The sequence below is a fragment of the Mobula birostris genome, chromosome 15, assembly GCF_030028105.1.
Source record: "Mobula birostris isolate sMobBir1 chromosome 15, sMobBir1.hap1, whole genome shotgun sequence".
NCBI classification, from domain to species: Eukaryota; Metazoa; Chordata; class Chondrichthyes; order Myliobatiformes; family Myliobatidae; genus Mobula; species Mobula birostris.
This window is the reverse complement of record NC_092384.1, coordinates 58,977,838-59,001,905: the sequence shown is the minus strand read 5'-3', so window position 1 is coordinate 59,001,905 and position 24,068 is coordinate 58,977,838. Positions and strand designations below refer to the sequence as shown.

General features: G+C 39.2%; 1 protein-coding gene across 1 annotated transcript in view; it reads right to left on the bottom strand.

Moving 5' to 3' along the window:
* The window catches only part of cdh13 (cadherin 13, H-cadherin (heart)), a 1,220,695-nt gene that overhangs the window by 34,541 nt on the left and 1,162,086 nt on the right, over window positions 1–24,068 (bottom strand). The window lies entirely within an intron of this gene.

Here is a 24,068-nt window from a genome sequence, read left to right as displayed (position 1 = left end):
TCCAATCTCACTATGTGGTTTAGAATGACAATTAGATTGAAAATACTGCAAGTTAGTACATACTTGTAAATTAGGAATTTAAACTGCTTTACAATAAGAACAATTAACCGAGGTTTACACACAGTAAGTTTGTCATTACAGTTTGTCACACTTCTCTTTGTAAATAATATGAACAAAAAACACTTAAAGGTGCTGGGTTTCAAATTATATATCTTCATTTGAAGATGTAACTCTATAATCCTCTCCAAAAATGTTTTCGTTTTAAAAGCAATAATACCAATCCATCATTTGATTTCCCTGAGTTAATGCCAATTTTGAAGTAACAAGCCAAAATCATCTAATGCTCTCATCTTGAAAATAACTTTGGGAGAATAAGTCTGTCAAATCACAGAGAGACAATAAATAAGAAAATCAAAATTATGGAAGCGAATAGATCCATAAATAATTATTCCAACAAGTAAAAGAAACATTTTGCCGAAGAAATAATACACCCCCGTAGATGCCGTGATAGACTCTGGATAAATTATATATTAAGAAAGTTAATTGCAAACAATGTTTTACCATGTTAAGAAGAATAATAGTGAAGTGCATCAGATGATTTGTTGCTGATCTGAGTTTCTCATATTTAAAATTATGTCTGTTCTGCCATCTACATCTATTTTAATTGAATATTGGGTTAACGGAGAAGGTCGTATTGACAGAGTAATTTATTAAAAGGCAAAATACATGGATACCTTTTTGATTTCTTGGGGCATTAGTTCATATTTCTTTTAATCTTCCCAAAGTACAAGCACTGCAGAAATATATTGTGTTGATCGTCAATCATGTCTTGCATAGATCAATTAGATTCAGTTCATGTCTCATATTGCTGTTGGCCAATACCAACATATTAAACTGTAACCAGTTCTAGTTAAAAGAAGAATCAGGGATGTTTGACATTTTTCTTCTTTGAATATCCCTCAGGACTGAAGATGACTTTGTTCCACTCCAATCCAGGGCTTCTGAGGTAACTGATGAGTGAGTTGTTGGCTGTCCCGCAGCAGAAGTAGTATGTTTTCAGCGAGGGAGATGGATAGTAGTTTGGATGGTAGTGTACTCTGCTGCCATCTTTGATAAGCTTCTGTATGCACCTGACAAATGGAGTAGAGGTTCTCACTGCTATCCCAAAGACTGCATCCATATTTTGAATTGGTATTTCCATGAGTCATCAGGTCAGAGATGCATAGAGAACTAAAACACAGAAACAGGGCCTGTCTGTGCAAAGTTGTTACTCTGCCTCGTCCCATTGACCCACACCTATTCCATAGCCTTCCATTTCCCTCCCATCTATGTACCTGGGTGCCACTGTATTGCTAAATAAACAAAAATAAATCAATATGTGATCAAATTCCTCCTATATTTTGAAATCAACCCACATCCACCACTTCCACTGGCAGCTCATTCCACACTCTCACCACGCTCTGAGTGAAGTCTCCCCTCCTGTTCCCCTTAGACATTTTACCTTTCATCCTTAACCCATGATCATTAATTTGAGTCTCACCCATCCTCAGGGAAAAAAGTGCATTGACCATATTTATACCCCTCATAAAGTTGTACACCTAGATCAAACCTCCCCACATTCCCCTGTGCTCCAGGGAATGAAGTCGTAACCTATTCAATCTTTCCCGATAACTCAGCTCCTCAAGTCCCAGCAACATTCTTGAAAAATTTCTCTGTACTCTTTCAATTTTACTAATATTTTTTCTTACAGTTAGGTGACCAACAGCAGTGGTCCCCAACCACTGGGCCGTGGACCGGTACCAGGCCGCAAAGCATGTGCTACTGGGCCGTGAGGAAACGATATGATTTAGCGATATGAAAAGATATGAGTCAGCTGCACCTTTCCTCATTCCCTGTCACGCACTGTTGAACTTGAAATAACCTACCAAGTCATACCAAATAATACATAAAACCTAAAATAACACTAACATAGTAAAAGCAGGAATGATATGATAAATACACAGCCTATATAAAGTAGAAGTAACGTATGTACAGTGTAGTTTCACATAACAGAATCGGGAAGATTAAGCCAAAACCGATTTGTAGAAAAAAATTGGCACGTACACACATGCGCACGTCATGCATGCACACACAGGTGCCCACGCAAGGCTTCATGGTCATGGTAGTCTTTCTCTGGGTAAACACAAGTGTCCCGTATTTGACTGCTACTTTTGTCCCTTATTTGGGAGTGAGAAAGTTAGCAACCCTACTTGAACACTCACAACCCTCCCCCGCCCCCCCGGTCAGCCCGGTCCGTAAGAATATTGTCAATATTAAACCGGTCCGCGGTGCAAAAAAGGTAGGTTGGGGACCCCTGGCCAACATTACACACAATACTCCAAATTCAGCTTCACCGAAGTCTTAGACAATTTCAACATAACATTCCAACTCCTGTACTCAATATTTGTCATTGAAAAGTACAGCAGAGAAACAGGCCCTTCGACCCAGCTAGTCCATGCTGAACCATTTAAACTGCCTACTCCTATTGACCTGTACTGGCTCCATAGTCCTTCATACCTCTACCATCCATGTACCTATCCAAAACTTCTCTTAAATACTGTAATCGAGCTTGCATGCATAACAAGAGTTGGCAGCTCATTCCACACTCTCATGACCCTCTGAGTGAAAATGTTTCCCCACATATTCCCCTTAATGTTTTCACCTTTTCATCCTTAACCCATGAGCTCCAGTTGCAGTCTCATCCAATCTCAGTGGAAAAAGTCTGCTTGTATTTACCCTACCAATATCCCTCATAATTTTGTATACCTCTATTAACTCTACCTTCAGTCTTCTACTTTCCAAGGAATAAGGTCCTCACCTATTCAAACTTTTCCTATAATTCAGGTCCTCAAGACTCAGCAACACCCTTGTAAATTTTCTCTCTACTTTTTCAATCTTAATGACTCTTTCCTGTAGTTAGGTGATCTCCATTGCACACAATACTCAAAATTTGGCCTCACCAAAGTCTTATGCAACTTTAACATAACATTCCAATTCCTGTACTCAATACTTGGACTTATAAAGGTCAATGTGCCAAAAACTTCCTATCTACCTGTAATGCTACCCAACATAAGCGACAGTATGTCAGTAGAGCTTCAGAAGATTTGGAGAATTTTTTGGAGATAGCAGTGGGGGTGGGGGGGATGTCTTTCTCCACTGACTTGAAGTCCATATTTCAGAAGTTGGTCAATGGCTATGCTGGTGCAGTGAATAACTTGATGTACACTCAGAGGCTATTTTATTAGGTACATCCTTATAGCTGCTCGTTAATGTGAAACAGCCAATCATGTGGCAACCAATCAATGCGTAAAATCATGCAGACATAGTCAATTGTTGTTCAGACCAAACATGAGAATGAGGCAGAAATGTGATCTACTGTAGGGTGACTTTGACTGTGCAATGATTGTTGGTGCCAGACAGATTGGTTTAAGTGTCCAAGAAACTGCTGATCTTCTGGGTTTTCACGGACAACAGTCTCCAGAGTTTGCACAGAATGATGCGAAGAACAAAAACACATCTAGTGAGCAGCAGTTCTGTGAGCACAAATACCTTTTGAAAAGAGAGAGGTCAGAGGAGGATGACCAGTCTGGCTGAAGCTGACAGGAAGGCGAAAGCAACCCAAATAACCACGCATTACAACAGTTGTGGGCTGAAAAGCATCTCTGAACACACAACGTGTCGAAACCTGAAGTGGATGGGTTACAGCAGAAGAAAACCACACTGGGTTCCACTCCTGCACCAAATAAAATGCACTTCATCACTAATACCTCCCTCCCCTGAGATGTGCATTCCAGGATATGGAAGCAACCCAGATTTTCTTGGGTCCAATTATTAGAGGGTCGTGTTCTACATTATGAGCAGTTACCAGAGCCACAGGCAAGTAAATGCTTAACAACATTTTCAGCTGAAATTCTCTGCTTTGAAATTTTAAATATAATTCATAAAGGTTTAAATTCCAGAATGTAATATTAATGATGCAAAACTTTACAAATACGAAAGTAAGATTTTCAGCACAGTCTTTTCTCCCCCAAATTGCAGTAAACACCCAGATATGCCCTGCTTCCAAAGCTCTCATTAGCCTCTCCTTAAAACAACTACATCATTTCAGAGATGTTTTTGCACTATGTTGAAATAGGATCCACGAGTAGAATGAATGATGAATCAAAACATATTATAAATATGACCAATTCTTCCTGATCAATTTCTGATCCCAGTAATTGATTACTGACACTTTAGTGTCTGCTGTTTTTTAATTGCAATCTGAAAGCTTTTTTGCACTACACACACACTCACATCCAGAGTTACTATGTCCGTATTTGCTGCATTATGATGATACTGATGCATTACATTTATTCTTGACGGAAATAATCTCTTGTTTATGGTGTAATGGAAAAGGGTTTGAATCATTCTTCTCTGAATTTTTCTCACTCATTACTTTGAGGGGAGTACAACTCATTTTTGATTACATACAGATTTTAGATATGGTGCATTTAATTTGCATTTCCATGGACACTATGCAGTCAACAAGTCTGGGTATATTTTGGACATCTCCAACTAAGATTTATAAATGTAATAAATGGAAACTTTCTTGTTTTATTAAGCCTTAATGAGTTAGTGTTATTAGTAGAAGTCAACATTCAGAAAACAAGGATATTGGCTGAATTAGCAAACTTACTGAAATACCTCATAAGGTTAGCTGATCTTGAAAATGAAATGATTGATATCACATTGATAAGGCGAAGGCTGAATAGAATTAGATGTTATTGAAGCAGAACGAACCTAACCTGCATGTACCCATCTCGTACATGACTTTGATAATGACGTTAATATTTTGATTTTTCATTATTTCATTAGGCTATACTTCATTAGAAGTTGGAGAATATTTGGTTTGTCACCTAAAACACTCGAATACTTCTACAAGTGTACCATGGAGAACTTTCTGACAGGCTGCATCACCATCTGCATGGGAGGGGAAATTGTGTGGGGCATGACACAGGATTGAAGAAGCTACAGAAAGCTGTAAAATTAGTCAGCTCTATCATGGGTACTAGGCTCCATAGTATCCAAGACATCTACAAGGGGCAGTGATTCAGGAAGTCGATGTCCATCGTTAAAGACCCAAATCACCCAGGACTGGTTCTCATCTCGTTGTTATTGTCAGGATGGAGGTATAGAAGCCTGAAGGCACACACTCAGCAATTCAAGAACAGCTTTTAAGGCCAGTGATGTTGTGGGGATGGAACTGGACTCTCTGACGGTGGTGCCTGAAAAGAGGATGCTGTCCAAGTTGCATGCCATCTTGGACAATGTCTCCCATCCACTACATAATGGACTGGTTGGGCACAGGAGTACATTCAGCCAGAGACTCATTCCACCGAGATGCAACACAGAGCGTCATAGGAAGTCATTCCTGCCTGTGGCCATCAAACTTTACAACTCCTCCCTTGGAGGGTCAGACACCCTGAGCCAATAGGCTGGTCCTGGACTTATTTCCTGGCATATATTTATGTATTACTATTTAATTATTTATGGTTTTATCACTATTTAATTATTTAAGGTGTAACTGTAACGAAAACCAATTTCCCTCTGGATCAATAAAGTATGACTATGACTATGACTTCTTCCCCTCTGTCATCTAATTTCTAAATGGACATTGAACCCTTGAGCAGTACCTCACTTTTTTTATTATTTCTGTTTTTGCACTACCATGTTTAATTTATCTATTGAATATACATATATACATATTTACTGTAATTGATTTATATGTTTTTTCTATATTTATCATGTATTGCATTGTACTGTTGCTGCTAAATTATCAAATTTCACAACGTATGCCAATGATATTAAACCTGATACTGATTCTACTATTATCACATTTAATTGTGAGTGTCCTCCTACAGCTATGACAAGAACTTATAAACATATTGTGCTTTTTAATATAGTAACAGATTCCCAGTCAGTTCACAGGAAGACCACCAATTCATGAAAAGAATTCATGAAAAAATTAGGCCGATGACCAAAATTTTGTCAAAGAGGCAAGTTTTAAAGGAAAAGAAAGGGAACTAAAAAAATAAACTGGAAAACATAGAGCAGTAAGATGATTTGGAAGGGAATTTCATAGTGCCAAGCGTATATCTAAGGGTGAACTCATCGCAATGGATGTTGCCCAAGATACCTGAAATGAAAGATGGCAGAAATCTGAGAATAAACAAATCTCAAAGGTTGTATATGGTAATAAATAATACTAAGTTCACTTTGAACTTTCAATACAGAAAATGCTAGAAATACTCAGCAAGTCAGGTTGGGTCTGTGGGAAGAGAAACAGTTTTCGGCCAAAGCGCTAATCATAATTGGAAATCATACAAATTTTTTGGACCTTATGGCAGTAATTTTCTATTTTCCGTATTTCACAGGGAAATCTGACTGTTCAATCAGCAACCTATTAATTTGAATGGAAGGAATTGGGAGAGGGATTGCATAAACCTATTTAGTTTTTATGAATTGATTTTAGTTAAATATTTTATATACTTTCCAAGTTAATAGTGTTTAAAATTTATAAATTAACTAAATCTATCCATGATTTAAAAACAAGGGTGGAAATTATAAAATAAAATTAATTTCAATGTGACAATTCATATTTTGTGGTGCTTTTTAGTTCATTCAAGCTCAGAGAAATCTTACTGAGAATGCTTTTGAAATATCCCTTATTTTTGAACTAACATGTTTTAGTTATCCTAACATACGAGGTACTTTCTCAGGTCTGCAATCATATTCAACAGACTACACTGTAGATTCAATAATGTTTTCTACTTACAGGGAGGAATCAAAGTGAGAACTTAACATTCTATGTTAGAACTAAACAGCTAGTGCAGTATGGCAGTAAAGTAGGTACTGTTGCCCAGTTTAGACTCTCCAGAATAACCTTCTCTCCAATGAATAATTAACTTGACTTTGGAAGATACTGATTAATTGGATGTTTTTGGTTTCATTTTGTTGAAATGGAGTCATTTTTTCCAATGTCCAGCACAATACTGGTTGATAATATTTCTGAAGAATCAATACCACAACTCATTGCAAATCCAAAATCCCATTATACATCTTCTGATTTGTTGAATTAGATAGTGACATGATGATCAGATATTTGCCTTTGTTTTGCAGTGCCTATAAGGAAGTACCACTGAAAGGATGTCTAATTCCAGATTCTTTCCAATTATTGTAAGCAAAATTGCCATTTGTTTCAAAATATATACAAAATGAGCTTTTATCTTTAAAACATATTGATATTGATGAATTAATAATGCAAAGCACAAATTATGCTTCATTAATTTTTTTGTATAAAGTTCCATTATATTTTATTCGAATCATTATTTTCAATGCCAAGGCATTGATTATAATTTGTATGGAATTTGGGAGGGAGGTATAGCTACAGACCTTGTTTGAAGACATTATTAAAATTGACATTTCTTTTGCTAATTTCAGAGTCTCTTACAATTTTGCAACCTCCCAGCACTGGAAAAAATACAAAGTTATACACTAAGTATTGGGAAAGTTTAGGAGAGATGACTAAACACTGCATGAAATACTAAACCGAAACCAAATGGTTTTACTAACTATCCTCACAGAGTAGAAAAAAGGGATTACAAATGTATGATGTTAAGAAGTCATTTTGTTGTTCAATCCAGAAAGAGGCACCCATCACCTCTGTGCATCTATCATGCCTATCTACACTAATCCCTTTTGGCTGCCCTTCTATGCCCTGCTCATTGAAGTAACTGTCAAGATGCTTCCTAAATGGTGTTCTTGTTCTCGCAATTTATATCAAGCTATGCTTTTATACACTCAAAGGTCACTTTTTTAGACACACCTGTTTGTTCATGCAAATATCTAAGCAGCCAATCATGTGGCAGCAATTCAGTGCATAAAAGCATGGTCAAGAGGATCAGTTCTTCAGCAGTCCTGAAGAACAGTCACAGCCCGATATGTCGACATTTATTCATTCCCATAGATGCTGCTAGACCTACTGGGTTCGTCAGCATTTTGTCTGTATTGCAAGAGGTTCATTTGTTGTTTAGACCAAACCCCAGAATGGGGAAGACGTGATCAAAGTGACTTTGACTGTGGAATGATTGTTGGTGTCAGATAAAGTAGTTTGAGTACAGTATCTCAGAATCTGCTGATCTTCAGGGATTTTTGTGCACAGCAGCCTCTAGGTAATGGTGTGAAAAACAAAAACATCCAGTGAGCCGCAGTTCTGTGAGCAAAAAATGCCTTGTTAACGAGAGAGGTCACAGGAGAATAGCCAGACTGTATCAAGCTGAGAGGAAAACAACCATAACTGAAATAACTATCCATTACAACAGTAGTATGCAGAAGAGCATCTCTGACCATACAACACATCGAACGTTGAAGTAAATGGGCCATGAACATACACTCAGTGGCCACTTTATCATATACAGGAGGTACCTAATAAAGTGGTCATTGAATGAACAAAAAGTCTCAGAGAAATAAAACATTCCTCTTTAATTAACCATTAATATTATATAGGGTTTGACACAAGTGGCAGTTTTGCCTATGATGGCACTGTTGAGACTTATTTTTTGTTCTGAATTTTTTTCAAATTTGGGATGTCATAGCAATTGATAGATGATGGAAGTGAAGGAGAAAGCTTCATGTCGAATTAGCTGCCCTGAGTACATAGATGGGCAGTGCTTAAACACATTCATTATAGGGCATCACACTCTGCAAAAGGGAAGCAAATTTAAAATTGAGTTTTAGTTTATTCCAATCTTTCTAGTCTGGCTGTCTGTGTCAGTGCACAGGTAATTAACTCCATAAAAAAAAAACTTGCTCCCATCAATCTGAAAGCAGTCTTGTTCCTTTAATGTCCTAATGTTTCTCTTATCTTTGAGGCCAACTCACTTTTATTAGTGATTTTTGGTTCCTGTTCTTCATCCTTTATATGTAAAGCAATAATACCATGACACTGTATTAAACAATATTATAATTAGCATATTCCTACAGTGGAGAAAATGACAGTAGGTTAATTGATTACATTTTCTTCAGTTCCTCACTATGGAAATTTGTCATTCTATCATAATTGGACATACTTTAATTAACAGAACAAGGCTAATGGGTTTTTCTACCAACCTCCCTCGCTGTCTAGATACAGGATTGCTCCTGAGCAGGAATACTAACATAGCATAGTATAGCTGTTGATCCTATGCACTAGGGGGGGCCAAGAATGGCATTCAGGGGGTGTTATCTAAATTCCCTGCCTTGGCCACCTGAGGAGAAGGAAGCGGAGGAGAAAGAGAAGAATAGACCAAATTAGTGATCCTCACACTTCAAGCACCAGCTAAAATATAGCAAAGCAAGGGAAGAAGTTCAACCCTGCACCTGGAATTAACAGGCTGAACACAGGCCAGATGCAGGAAAGCCAGTTTGCTAAGGATGACATTGAAATTTAACAATGTAATATTTCCAATCTCTTTCCTGTCTGTCTCGAGTATTGCTCTCTAGGCACTATTGGTTGTGTATGCATAAACAGGACATCATAACTTTCCACTCCACTGTGCTTATTTCAAGGACTATATAGCTCTGAATTAAATTTATGCACAATTAACACAGCAGAAAAACTATTATGCTAGGTAAAACATTTTTCAAACAAAAGATGATAATAACTTTTGATATATGATAAGCAAAGTCAGTATCCTTGACACAAATACTCATCAGAAGGTTTGAGCAGGTGAAGTGTAAAATCGCACTTAAATAAAGATCTAGAATAAATAATTTGCATATGAGGTACGACTGTATTTGTCAGCTTGGGTTTGTTGGTTGTCAGTATTCTACAGCACTGCTTCAGGAGTTGTTTTGCTGGAGTGCTGTTCTGTGGCTGAAACACCAAAGTCCTGAATTTTCACTGTACAAAAGTGAGGCATGGCAGCTTAGCCATTCCAGGATTGCTTTGAGGCACTAGTGATCTGCGTCCAATTCCACTGCTGCATGTAAAGAGTTTGTACATTTTTCCTGTGACTGCATGGGTTTCCTCTGGGAGATCTGGATTCCTCCCACATTCCAAAGATGTATGGGTTGGCTGGTTAATTGGTAATTAGGCAGCGTAAGCTCATTGGACCAGAAGGGCCTGTTACCATGGTGTACCTCTAAGTAAATAAAAATGAAAATGTAATGATCTGAAGCTATTTGCTGAGAAAACACCAAGCAGCTCTGGCAATGCCTTGGACACCAATACTTCCTAGAACAATATACTACCAAAAAACAAAAGGGTTCCTCTCATTGCAGGTTGTTGGTTCAAACTGTCTGTGAAATGGTCGTCATACTTGCCTATAATCACACCAGAAACTCAATGCAAATTTCTGTAGATGTACGGTGGAGAGGATTCTGCTGGTTACATCACAGCCTAGTATGGAGCCTCGAATGCCCAGGAGCGCAGGAGGCCGCAGAGGGCTTATACACTCAGCCAAGTGCATCATAGGAACAACCCTCCCCACCACTGAGACATCTTCAAGAGGTGGCATCCATCATTAAGAACCCATGCTATCCGGAACATGCCCTCTTCTTGTTACAGCCATCAGGGAGGAGGTACAGGAGTGTGAAGGCCCACAGTGATTCTGAAACAGTTTCTTCCCCTCTGTTACCAAGTATCGGAACTGTCTATGAACACATGATTAATTGTTAATTAAATGCTTTTCTTGGTGCTAGTTACTTATTTATTTTGTATTTTTTTTAATAACTTTATACCTTTGCACTGAACCGCTTCCTTAAAGCAACACATTTCATGTCAGTCATATAAGATTGTGATAATAAACCTGATTCTGATCCTGATGTAATTCACTGACTTATGAAGAGTAAACACTTTATCCCCTTGACTATTAACATTTAATTAGATCATGGCTGATCTATACGTCAGCCATATCTATCTGTTATAATTCACAAAAGAATTACAAAAGACCATAAGACCATACGACATTGGAGCAGAATTAGGCCATTTGGCCCATTGAGACTACTCCACCATTCTATCATGCCCCCTCAACCCCATTTTCCTGCCTACTTCCTGTAATCGTTGACACCATTACTAATCAACAACCTATCAATTTCTGCTTTAAGTATACCCAATGGATCTGACCTCCACACTGTCTGTTGCAATGAATTCCATAGATTCACCACCCTCTGGCTAAAGAAATTCCTCCTCATCTCTGTTCTGATGGGATATCTTGTATACCGAACCTGCACCCTCTGGTCCTTGACTCTCCCACTATGAGAAATATCCTTCCCATGTCCACTCCATCTAGGCCTTTCACTATTCAGTAAGTTTCAATATTCTATAGGGTTCAATGAGATCTTCCCCCTCATTCTTCTAAACTCCAGTGAGTACAGGCCCAAAGCTATCAAACACTCCTTACATGTTAACTCTTTAATTCCTGAAACCATTCCATGAACTTTTTCTGGACACTCTTCATGGCTGAAAACCAATAAACTTAGTTTTTCTGTTTACTTTTCACTATTCCACGCAAGTAACTTCTGATATCAATCATTAGTTATTGACACTTGTGTCAAATAGCAAATACCAACAGGTATGCAATGTTACTTTACAGATGTTCAACACTACAACACTCATCAGTAAGGAATGGTTATGTAACAGGTTGCAGCTGATTGAATCAACTTCATCCCCTCATTCTGAACAGCAAAAGGTTAAATCAGTTGGAGAGAGACAGCCTGTAGAATCTCCACAAAAGGAAGTAGGAACATTTGGTATACAACTGGTGCTTTTGTTGGGAAATGGTATAGAATAGTAGGAACAGTCATGACACAGTAGTTATCATAAAACCATATGACACAGGAGCAGAATTAGTCTGCTCTGCCATTTCCTCATGGCTGGTCCATTTCCCTCTCAACCTCAATCTCCTGCCTACTCCCTCATGCCTGAAATAATCAAGAATCTATCAACTTCTGCCTTAAATATACCCAATAAACTGGCTTCCACAGCTGCCTGTGACAACAAATACCACAGATTAACAACTCCTTAGCTAAATAAATTTTGCCTCATCTCAGTTCTAATTGGACATCCCTCTATTCTGAGGCAGTGTTGTCTGGTTCTAGACATCCCTACCACAGGAAATATCCTCTCCACGTCCATTCCATCAAGCCCCTTCTACATTCAGCAGGTTTCAATGAGATCGCCCCTCATTCTTCTGAATTCCAGTGAACACAAGCCCCGAGCCATCAAACACTCCTCATGTGATAAGCCCTTCAATCCCAGAATCATTCTTGTGAACCTTCTCTGCACCCTCTCTAATGCCAGCATTGGAATGAAGTTACCTTGTGTGAAGTTTACAATCAGATATGCGACAGCACATAAATGGGTGGAAAAACCAAAGATAATGAACGATTCAGAAAAAGGTTGCAATGTTTACATAAGCATTAATGAATTAAAGGAAAAGATTTAAATCTATTAAAAGTGGTGTTGAGTAGATGCATAGGACAAAGAAAATGGAGAAAAAAAGTAATCTTACAACTTACAAATTTATCAGTTCATTAACTTTTGGAATTCCTATGACACTGTTACTATTCAACGAATTACTGTACCAACACTATTTGGGACATATTTATGAGGCACAAATTTCAGTGGTTTAGCTTGTTAGATTGTGAATGGAAAGGGATCAGTTTGAGTTAAATAACTATTAAAGAACAAGAATAAAGAATAAAAGGGTGTGATGCTGAAAGATGATTTTTGTTACAACATTGTTGCTCCCTAGTTCTTCCAGCATATTGGCTACATGCAGTGTGACTGGAGTTGAAATTACAAAGCTTTTTCAATTTACCATATAATCGCCCTCTATTTTATTCCACAGACAGCACTAATAGGACACTAAATCAAAGCTATCTGCTTGATATTTACTGTAACATGCTGCAAGATGTAGAAGGAATGAAATGTACTCTTTGCAACTCCATTACATATAAGCTACAATTTTTGAAGTGTTTATATGGTACTGTTTTATTTCATTTTTAAACTTTAACAAAGATATTGATGCTGAATACATAAATAAAGCTTAATTTTTGATCAGCCAATGTAATTCTGTTTTCCAATTCAAAATTTATCATGTCTATTACTTAAAGATATGAAAAGTTTTAACCCATGCCACTGGGGCTGTTAATATTGAACAGGTTTAAATTATTTTCTGTATCTCTGCGAAAGAGTAAAAAGAAATCTCTGGTTCAGTGACAAGGCCTAGAGGGAATCTTATGCTTCGGCAGGAACGCAAAGCCCTATGCATACTGAACTACAACATGATTTGAAAAAATAGCCTAATTGTTGAGAGCTACAATATATTTTCAGTTATGGTTGAAGTCTGCAGGCATCATGTTAATAATTAGTCTTAACATCTAGAATTTATATTCAACAAAATGGTTAGGAAAGCTGGTAAGAAAGTAATATTTCAAAATTATCACTTGCTAACAAAACCCTTATTTATTACTTTCTTCTTTCTTTTACTATTGCCCTAAGATAATCAGAGTCTTGTGACTTTTGTTATCTGAGGAATGGCAAAGCTCTTTTTACCAAGTTTCTTTCAATGGTGGGATGTAATGAGCTGATACTAACAATTGCCATTTTACCTGATGTAGCAGCTTATCTCTGCTGCAAGAGTTTCTTTTGAAATGTAATTTTGATTTGAAGTATCTCATGCAAAACTGCACACTTAATCCTATTGGAAAACTAAAGCAACACTTACTTACTGCCTGTTATGCCTGCTAGTGTTTGGAGCAGCAATGAAAATCTTCCATCTCTGTCTGTCTTTGGCTGTCTTCTCTATTGTACCCCAAGTGTGGTTCAGGGTCCTCATTCCTCTTCACGCGGTGCTAAGTATCTTTGTTCTTCTTTGTTTCCTCTACCCCTCAGGGATCCAGTGAAGTGCTGTCTTGATGATGGAGTTGGCCTCTCTTCCCACTACGTACCCAGTCCACGTTCAGTGCTTCCCCAGGATGATCAGGGCCATGTCCTCTTGATGCTTGGTCATGGCGGTGTTCAGGGCTTCCTTCATCGTGCCACTACCTCTGTCTCAGTTTTCACTACAGTCAGCTACGCAAGTCCCGGGTGGAGACTCAGTTATACCATTACACACAGATGTAAAAGGATTCTTCATTGCTGTTCCCATAACAGTTTGTTTGATCAATAGGATTGTTAGTCCCGAGCTAAACACTTGAACCTGGAGGACCAGTGGACCACTCTTAAGCTGGCCTCTACTCCTTGACCTGTTTGGCATGGGTGACCTTACCAAGAGCCAAAGCATAAGGGACTGACTCTAGCCAGCGTACCTCCGAGTCAGTGAGGCATGCAAGCCTCCAAAGCACAACAAGGTTGTGGTCTTCTTGGAGAAACACTTGTAAATGATGCTATTATAATACATAGAGAGAGATAAGGATTGGAACAGAAGACAACATTTCTACCATATGCAGTCATGAATCCATTCATTATGAAGAATATAGTGCCATTCGTGAACTCTTCTTCACTCCCCATCATACCAGATAATAACAGAGGCTGCTTTGATTTACAGTATGGTTTTAACTCCAGCAAAAACAATAGTCATTTACTGAAAAAACTACCAGTGACAGGATGTTTTAACATTTTACAGTGAACTGTAATAGATGACGTGTACACCTTTTGTTATGTCCCATTACTACATCCAACTTGACCTTCAGAGATCACATTCAGTTCAGAAGTGCATTTTTGGTACTCCTGGTTAAGAGCATAAAACTTTCTGCTTCTGTGAAGCTATAATCAAATGCTTTCTAACAACAGAGGTTTGACAACTTACAAAAGAAACAATGGAAATTGTGCCAGAGATCTTTGGAGGGAGGGAGAGAGGAAGGGGGAATTGAGAAATAAAGTGAGGGAGGGGAAGAGAAGGGGAAGAAAGAAATGGAGAGAAAGAGGGAGGGGAAGAGGAGGGGAAGAGAAGGAGAAGAGAGAAATAGAGGGAGGGAACGAGAGAGCCAGAGACAGAAAGGAGTTAAGGTTTGCCTTCTTTGTTTCATGTACAACGAAACATAGAAAACCTACAGCACAATACAGGCCCTTCAGCCCACAAAGCTGTGCCAAACATTTCCTTACATTAGAAATTACCTAGGGTTACCCATAGCCCTCTATTTTTCTAAGCTCCATGTACCTATCCAGGAGTCTCTTAAAAGACCCTATTGTATCTGCCTCCGTCACTGTCGCCAGCAGCCCATTCCACGCACTCACCAATCTCTGTGTACCCCTGATATCTCCTCTGTACCTGCTTCCAAGCACCTTAAAACTGTGCCCTCTCGTGCTAGCCATTTAGTGAATACATCATTATGTCAAGTCAAATCAATGAGGATTGTGTTGGGCAGCCCACAAGCATTCCCACACTTCCAGCTCCGATATAGTATGCACACAACTCTCCAACTCTAACTGTATATCTTGGAAGGAAAGCAGAGCACTCACAGCAAATTCATGTCATGGAGAGAACATACAAACTCCTTACAAACAACGGTGGGGATTGCACCTCAATCTTACGGCTGTGACTGTAAAGCATTGTGCTGACACGTTTGCACAGTCCATTGTCTTTTGCATGTGAGTCAGACCCCCACGCAGGTGCAGTTTTCAATTCATTCTATCATGGTTGTTATTCTATAGATTTATTGAGTATGCCCACAAGAAAATGAATCTCAGTGTTGTATATGGTGACGTGTGGGCACGTGGCCAAGTGGTTAAGGCATTGGACTAGCGACCTGAAGGTCGTGAGTTCGAGCCCGAGCCGAGGGAACGTGTTGTGTCCTTGAGCAAGGCACTTAATCACACATTGCTCTGCGACAACACTGGTGCCAAGCTGTATGGGTCCTAATGCCCTTCCCTTGGACAACATTGGTGCCGTGGAAAGGGGAGACTTGCAGCATGGGCAACCGCTGGTCTTCCATACAACCTTGCCCAGGCCTGCGCCCTGGAGAGTGAAGACTTTCCAGGCGTAGATCCATGGTCTCGCAAGACTAACGGATGCCTTTACTTTACTTTATATGGTGACATATAATGTATGTAATTTGATAATATATTTTTTTTGTACTTTGAACTTTGACATGACACCACTGGGTCGCCCATAAGTGACAGAGGCAGAACTTAATTTCTGGTCAATAGCATTAAATCAGCCAGGTAGATGTGGTGGCAAGTTTTACCTTGTCTCAGAAATTTATTGTATGTATTTCGATGGACAGTTCACATCACACCTACTATACATGGCTACATCATGTGTTTTGTGCTGCCATTTATATGCTCTAAATGTAAACTAGATGCATCAATATGAAAAGTCCAGCACAACAGTTGAGGGTCTCAAATTCAAGTAATTGCAAATTTGTAATAAATATTGTTATCAATACAGGTGCACATAAAAACATTGGAATGTCACAAAGACCTACTCTAAGCTAATAACAATACAGTTGACACTTCACTGACCTTGGAAATGGTCTATCAAGTCACTCAGATTAATGATGAACAATAAATGTCAAGCCTGACAACAGTAACATTGCTCATAAACAAATTAAATATTAATTCGAAAATATTTACTGTATACTAGGATTAAGCCAACAGATAGCATTTCAGTGATTGAAGCCAAATTCATTGTGATGCTTGCAATTCAGAATCAGAATCAGAATCAGAATCAGGTTTATTATCACTGGCATGTGACATGAAATTTGTTAACTTAGCAGCAGCAGTTCAATGCAAAACATAATATAGAAGAAAAATAATAATAATAAATAAATAAATAAATTGCAGTATATGTATTTTGAACAGATTAAAAATCATGCAAAAAAGAACAGAAATACTGTATATTAAAAAAGTGAGGTAGTGTCCAAGGGTTAAATGTCCATTTAGGAATCGGATGGCAGAAGGGAAGAAGCTGTTCCTGAATCGCTGAGTGTGTGCCTTCAGGCTTCTGTACTTCCTACCTGATGGTAACAGTGAGAAAAGGGCATGCCCTGGGTGCTGGAGGTCCTTAATAATGGACGCTGCCTTCACTGCTCTATGTATTAAAGTAATTCTGTAAGTTTGCCTTTAAAAACATAAAGATATTGTACTGTGCAGAAGTCTTAGGCTCACTGATTGCACTCTTACACTCACTGATTGCTTTCACCAACCACTTAATCCATTTTCTTTAAAATAACATTTGTAACAATTATCACTGTCACTGGCTCCAGGAAATCCCCATATCAAAGAACATATCCTAAAAATAGCAAACTTACATGGATTTTAGTATGTCTCTGTGTTTAATATTGAATGTTAGAGATACACAGTATTTAGATTTTTCATGGTTATAACAAAGTCTCATGAAATGGCAAAGATGGTGTGGATCGGATTATGATTAGAAAAGCTCATAGAATGGGAGAGATTTGGAGAGAACACATTTGCAGCAAATTTAGGTGGTGTAAGGCCAAGAGAAATTGACATGAGGACTGAAATGAGAAACTGAGAGGGCATACAACAAAGTAAATATTAGTGGGAAGATAGAGGATTGGGAAGCTTTTAAAAACCTACAGAGAGCAACTAAAAAAATCATTAGGAGGGAAAAGATGAAATGAGAAAGCAATCTATCAAACAGTATCAAAGTGGATAGTCAAAGCTTTTTCAAATAGGTAAAAAATAAAGGAGCGATGAGAGTGGATATAGGACAGCTAAAAAATGAGGCCAGAGGAATTATAACGGGGTCAAGGAGATGATTGAAGAAATTAATGAGTATTTCACATCAGTCTTCACTGTGGAAGACACCAGCAGTGTACTAGATGTTGAAGGATGGTGAGGGAAGAGAAATGAGTGCAGTTACTACAAGGGAGAAGGTGCTCATAAAGCTAAAAGACCTAAGGGTACATACGAGGGGTGATTGATAAGTTCGTGGCCTAAGGTAGAAGGAGTCAATTTTAGAAAACCTAGTACATTTATTTTTAAACATAGTCCCCTCCTACATTTACACACTTAGTCCACCGGTCGTGGAGTCTACGGATCCCTTCTTTGTAGGAGTGGTCCACAGCAGGGGTGATTGATAAGTTTGTGGCCTAAGGTAGAAGGAGATGAGTTATACAGCTCTCGTTAAATACACATGCAGTTCAACTCTTTGAGTGAAAATACAGAAAGTTTGAAGTTAATAATACATCTCCTTCTACTTTAGGCCACAAACTTATCAATCACATCTGCTGTGGACCACTTTCTGGAGGTCCAAGACGCCGACTACTACAAAGAAGGGATCCGTATGCTCCACGATCACGGGACTAAGTGTGTAAATGTAGGAAAATAAATGTGTTAGATTTTCTAAAATTGATGCCTTCTACCTTAGGCCACGAACTTATCCATCACCCCTTGTAAGTTACCTGGACTAGATGAACTGCACACTAGGGTTCTGAAACAGGTTGTGGTAAAGATTGTGGAGGCATTAGTAAAGATTTTTCTGAAATCACTGGACTCTGGCATGGTCCCAGAGGACTGGAAAAATGAAAATGTCACTCCACTCTTTAAGAAAGGAGGGAGGCAGCCAAAAGGAAATTTTAGACCAGTTAGCCTGACCTCAGTAGTTGGAAGATGTTGGAGTCAATTGTCAAGGATGAGGTTATGGAGTACTTGGTGACACAGGACAAGATAGGACATGGTTTCCTTAAGAGCAAATCTTGCCTGACAAACCTGTTGGAATTCTTTAAAGAGATTACACACAGGATAGATAAAGGGGATGTAGTGGATGTTGTATATTTGGACTTTCAGAAAACCTTTGATAAGGTGCCACACATGAGGCTGCTTATCAAGTAAAGAGCCCATGGTATGAGAGTAAAGTTATTGGCATGGTTAGAGCATTGGCTGATTGGTAGGAGGCAGCAAGTGGGAATAAAAGGATCCCTTTCTCATGGCTGCCAGAGACTACTGGTATTCCGTAGGGGTCAGATTTGGGACCATCTCTTTTTATGCTGTACACCAGTTCTGTAGTTTGGTTACAGTAGATGATGGAATAGGTGGCTTTGTTGCTAAGTTTGCAGATGTTACAAAGATTGGGGGAGGGGCAGGTAGTGTTGAGGAAACAGGCTGGCTGCAGAAAGACTTATGCAGTTTAGGAGAATGAGCAAGAAAGTGGCAAACGAAATACAATGTGGAAAATGCACGGTCATGCACTTTGGAAGCAGAAATAAGTGTGTAGACTATTTTCTAAATGGGGAGAAAATCCAAAAATCTGAGATGCAAAGAGACTTGGGAGTACTTGTACAGAACACCTTAAATGTCAACTTGCAGTTTGAGTCGGTGGTGAGGAAGGCCAATGCAAAAAAAAATTCATTTCAAGAGGTCTAGAATATAAGAGCAGGGGTGTGATGCTAAGGCTTTATAAGGCACTGGTGAGGCCTCACATTGAGTATTGTGAACAGTTTTGGGCCCCTCATCTAAGAAAAGATGTGCTGGCATTGGTGAAGGTTCAGAGGAGGTTCACAAGGATGATTCCGGGAATGAAAGGGTTGTCATATGAGGAATGTTTGATTGTTCTGGGTCTGTACTTGCTGGAATTTAGAAGGATGGGGATGGGGGTGATCTCAATGAAACCTTTCAAATGTTGAAAGTCCTAGACAGAGTAGATGTAGAAAGGATGTTTCCCATGGTGGTGGAGTCTAGGTCAAGAGGGCACTGCCTTAGGATAGAGGGGCGTCCATTTAAGTCTGAGATGCGGAGAAAATTCCTTAGCCAGAGGGTGGTGAATTTATGGAATCTGTTACCCCAGGGAGCTGTGAAGACCAGGTCACTGGGTCTATTTAAGGCAGAACTTGATAGATTCTTGATCGGACATGACATCAAAGGTTACAGCGAGAAGGCTGTGGGGTGGGTTGAGCAGGGGAAGAAAGGATCAGCCATGATTGAATGGTGGAGAAGACTTGATGGGCCAAGTGGCCTAATTCTGCTCCTCTGTCTTATGGTCTCATAGAAATCACTGAGGATGATGAGCTCAGAGGTCGGGGGCAGAACAGAGATATCCCACTAAGAAGCAACACTGGCAAATGTTGTGGATGTGTGGATTGCAGATATATGGATTATAACGGGAGGACAAAAAGTGTGAAATGAAGTAAAGTAATTGAAGAAGGTTCTCAGCAAATCATGCATCAAGAAGAATGAAAGTGTTACTCTGTACCTCTGTACTATGATATATAATTTACCAACTGTACCAGAAAAATGATCTAGCTGAACTACAGAATCCTCCGTAAACTAGGGTTCAGAAAAAATATATAGCTTTTCTTTTTAAAAAAAATGTATGCTCCTGTGTTCCTCATTCTTTGGCGACTCTTCTCTCTTTGCCTCCTTACTCTCTAACCCCCTTGATGCATCTCTCCATCGACTTCTCTATTCCACATAACATGAGCTGTTTAAATTCACTGAATTATTTGTAATTACAATGCACTTTAATAGATTTACTTCCTAAAAGACATAGTCGTTTCATGACATCCTTTAGTTAGCAATAAATGAGAAGGTCTAACTGATAATTTATTTTGAATAAAGATGAAAGTAGTGATATATACTGTATCATGTTACAATTTACAACTAAACTGAAGAATATTATGATACATTTATTTATTTCCTGATTGAATCACTTATGGAATCAATAAATGAATCTAAAACCTGAAACTAGAATTTCCCTTGTTATGGTTATTAAACTTACCTCAGGATCGCAGTTCAGTGAACAGAGTAATATAGGAATGAGAGTAAATAGAAATGAAAATGCAGAATGAGCTGGACAAATAGAAGTTGAAGCAGAAGATTCAGAATTGGTGGAAAGGAAAGAAGTATTGATATGGCTATAAGTTAGTCAACAAGCAGTAATACGAATGACATCACACTGTAGTGGGCTGAAACTCAAATAACAGTGTGTTTATAAAAAAAACCTTTCTCTCAATGTCAGCAAAACAGAACAGTCGTCATTGACTGCAGGAAACGGGAACAGTGCACATTGGCTCAAGTGTCCTGGTATAACCACTATAACCAAGGAAGCACACCAGCACCTTTAACTGCTCAGAATGGTAAAGAAATTTGACATGTCCCCTTTGACCCTCAGCAGTTAATTTTGCATGTCTCCTTTGACCTGCACAAATTAATTTGACATGTCCTCTTTGACCCTCACTAATTAATTTGATATGTCCCCTTTAACCCTCACCAATTAATTTGATATGTCCCCTTTGACCTTCACCAATTAATTTGACATGACCCCTTTGACTCTTATCAATTAATTTGACAGCATGGAGTGGTATGATAATGATCACAGGGTACAACAAGACCAGAGATCAGATGATTGAAGTGGACCAGAACAGGGCCAATGAGCTAAAGTGGTTTTTCAACAGGTTTGATGAGGAGGCTTCTGTTTACCCTCTGTGACCTATCTACCCTCCAGCTCCTCCCCTTTCATCCCTCACCCTCTGTCTCTCCAAGGATACCGGAGGGCCAACAACCACAGACAGGTGGACAGCCACTGCTGAGCAGGTAAGGGGAGAGTTCAGCAGGCTTCACCCAGGCAAGGTTGTAAAACAGGACAGCGTCAACCCAAGGGTATTCAAGATGTGTGCTGCTCAGCTGAGTGCAGTCTTTCAATACCACGATAATCTGAGCCTGAGCCTGGGGAGGGTCCCTGTGATATGGAAAACATCCTGCCTAGGTCCAGTACCCAAGAAGACACATCCCACCACACCCACGGACTACAGACCGGTGGCTCTAAGCCCCACATGTTATGAAATCATGAGAATGTCTGGTCCTGACACACCTCTGAACCATCATAAATCCATCACAGGACTCCCTGCAGTCTGCTTACCAACCACATATTGGAGTCAAGTACGCCATTATCTTCCTGCTTCAACAGGTTTACACCCATCTGGATGAGACAGGCAGCACTGTGAGAATCATGTTTTTTTGATTTCTCCAGTGTTTTTAACACCATACGACCTGCTTTGCTAGGGAGTAAACTCACAGAGATGCAGGTGGAAGCTCCACCTCGAACTTCAGGTACAACTTCGACTCCAGCCACCTGCAGAGGTTTTTGGACAATTTGGCAGTTGTGAGCTGCATCAACTGGGTTCAAGAGCGGTGGATAACTTTGTTCAGTGGTCTGGGCTGAAACACCTGCAGCTCAACATCACTAAGACAAAGGAGTTGGTGATAGACTTCAGGAAGGTGAAAACACCCTGCATTCCCATCTCCATCGCAGGAACGGATGTGGAAGTTGTCCAGGACAACAAGTACCTGGGAACTCACCTAGATAATAAACTGGACTGGACTGAAAATACAGAGGTTCTGTACAAGAAGGGACAGAGCTGACTCTACTACCTGAGGAGGCTCCGATCATTCAACGTCTGCAATACTGTGTTGCAGATGTTCTAAGACTCAGTTGTGGACAGTATTCTATTCTATGCTGTTGTCTGCTGGGGCAGCAGGGTGAGAATAGCTGATATCACAAAGATTGAAAAGCTTGTCAGGAAAGCTGGTTCTGTTCTGGGGATGGAACTGAATTCCCTGGTGGTTGTGTCTGAGAGGAGGATGCAGCAGAAGCTACGGAGCATTGTGGACAATCCTTCTCAACTCCTCCATGACATACTGGGCAAACAGAGGAGCACCTTTAGTAACAGATTGACTCCACCGAGGTGCACCGCCGAATGCCACAGGAGATCCTTTTTCTCTGAGGCTATAAAACTCTGTTAGATTAGATTAGATTACATTCAACTTTATTGTCATTGTGCCGAGTACAGATACAAAGCCAATGAAATGCAGTTAGCATCTAACCAGAAATGCAAAGAATAGTGCTATTTACAAAATAACTGTGAATAAAAAGTAAGTGCCACAGCACACAAATATAAAAGTACTGAGACAGTATAATATGGGTGCAATACTGCTTAGCGCTGTGATGTGAGGTTCAGCAGGGTCACAGCCTCAGGGAAGAAGCTCTTCCTGTGTCTGCTGGTGCGAGAGCAGAGGCTCCTATAGTACCTACCAAATAGGAGGAGAGTAAAAAGTCCTTGGTTAGGGTGAGATGCATCCTTGATAATGCTTTTCGCCATGTCCAAGCAGCGTTTATGGTAGATGTTCTCAATAGTGGGCAATTGGGTGTCGATAATCCGTTATAGGATTCTATAACTCCTCTTTCTTAAGTATGTGGTTTCATTGCACACCTGTATTTTGCACTATTGCTTTTTAATGCACGTTTTGTATTTTTTCATACCTCAATGCTTACATTTTGCATTTTAAAGTAAGTATTTCTGACTGAACAACCTTGCAATAATTATTCCTTTCGGGATAAATAAAGTTTTATCTTATCTTATCCAATTAGCGAACTACCATTCCATGGAAAACTGATTTTAAGGCCTCCTAACAGAATAAGGAGACACATTCTGTAGCATAAATACCAGAAGTTAGTAATCCCAACATTCCAAAATCTAAACTAAACAACTCTAAGATAACAGACACACCCATAAGTTTCTGTAAGTACAAGAGATTCTGGACACCCTGGAAATCCAGGATAACAGGTACAAAATGCTGGATGATCTCTGAAAGGTCAGTCAGTATCTATGGAAAGGCGTAAAATGTCGACTCTTTATTCCTTTCCATAGATGCTCCCTGTCCTGCTGAGTTCTTCCAAAATTTTCTATTTCTCTAAGTTTCTGTATTAATTGATTAGCTCAACTGTTGAAGCAGAACTAAATTCAAAGTTAGACAATCGCAAAGAAGGGAAAAACTACCGATGCTGGAGATCCAAAGTCCTGATGAATGGTGTCTGTCCAAAATGTCAACTGTACTCTTTTCCATAGATTCTACCTAGCCTGCTGAGATCTTCCAACATTTTGTGTGCATTGCAATATTAGACAGTAATCCTTTGCTGAAGAATATTTTCTACTTATTTTTGAAAAGATGAACAAAATATTGCCTACTTCTGAGTCTTTTATTCCGATGATGCTTCCTGTACATGAATCTACACATTGGTATCATTGTATTGGTATTTAGTGTT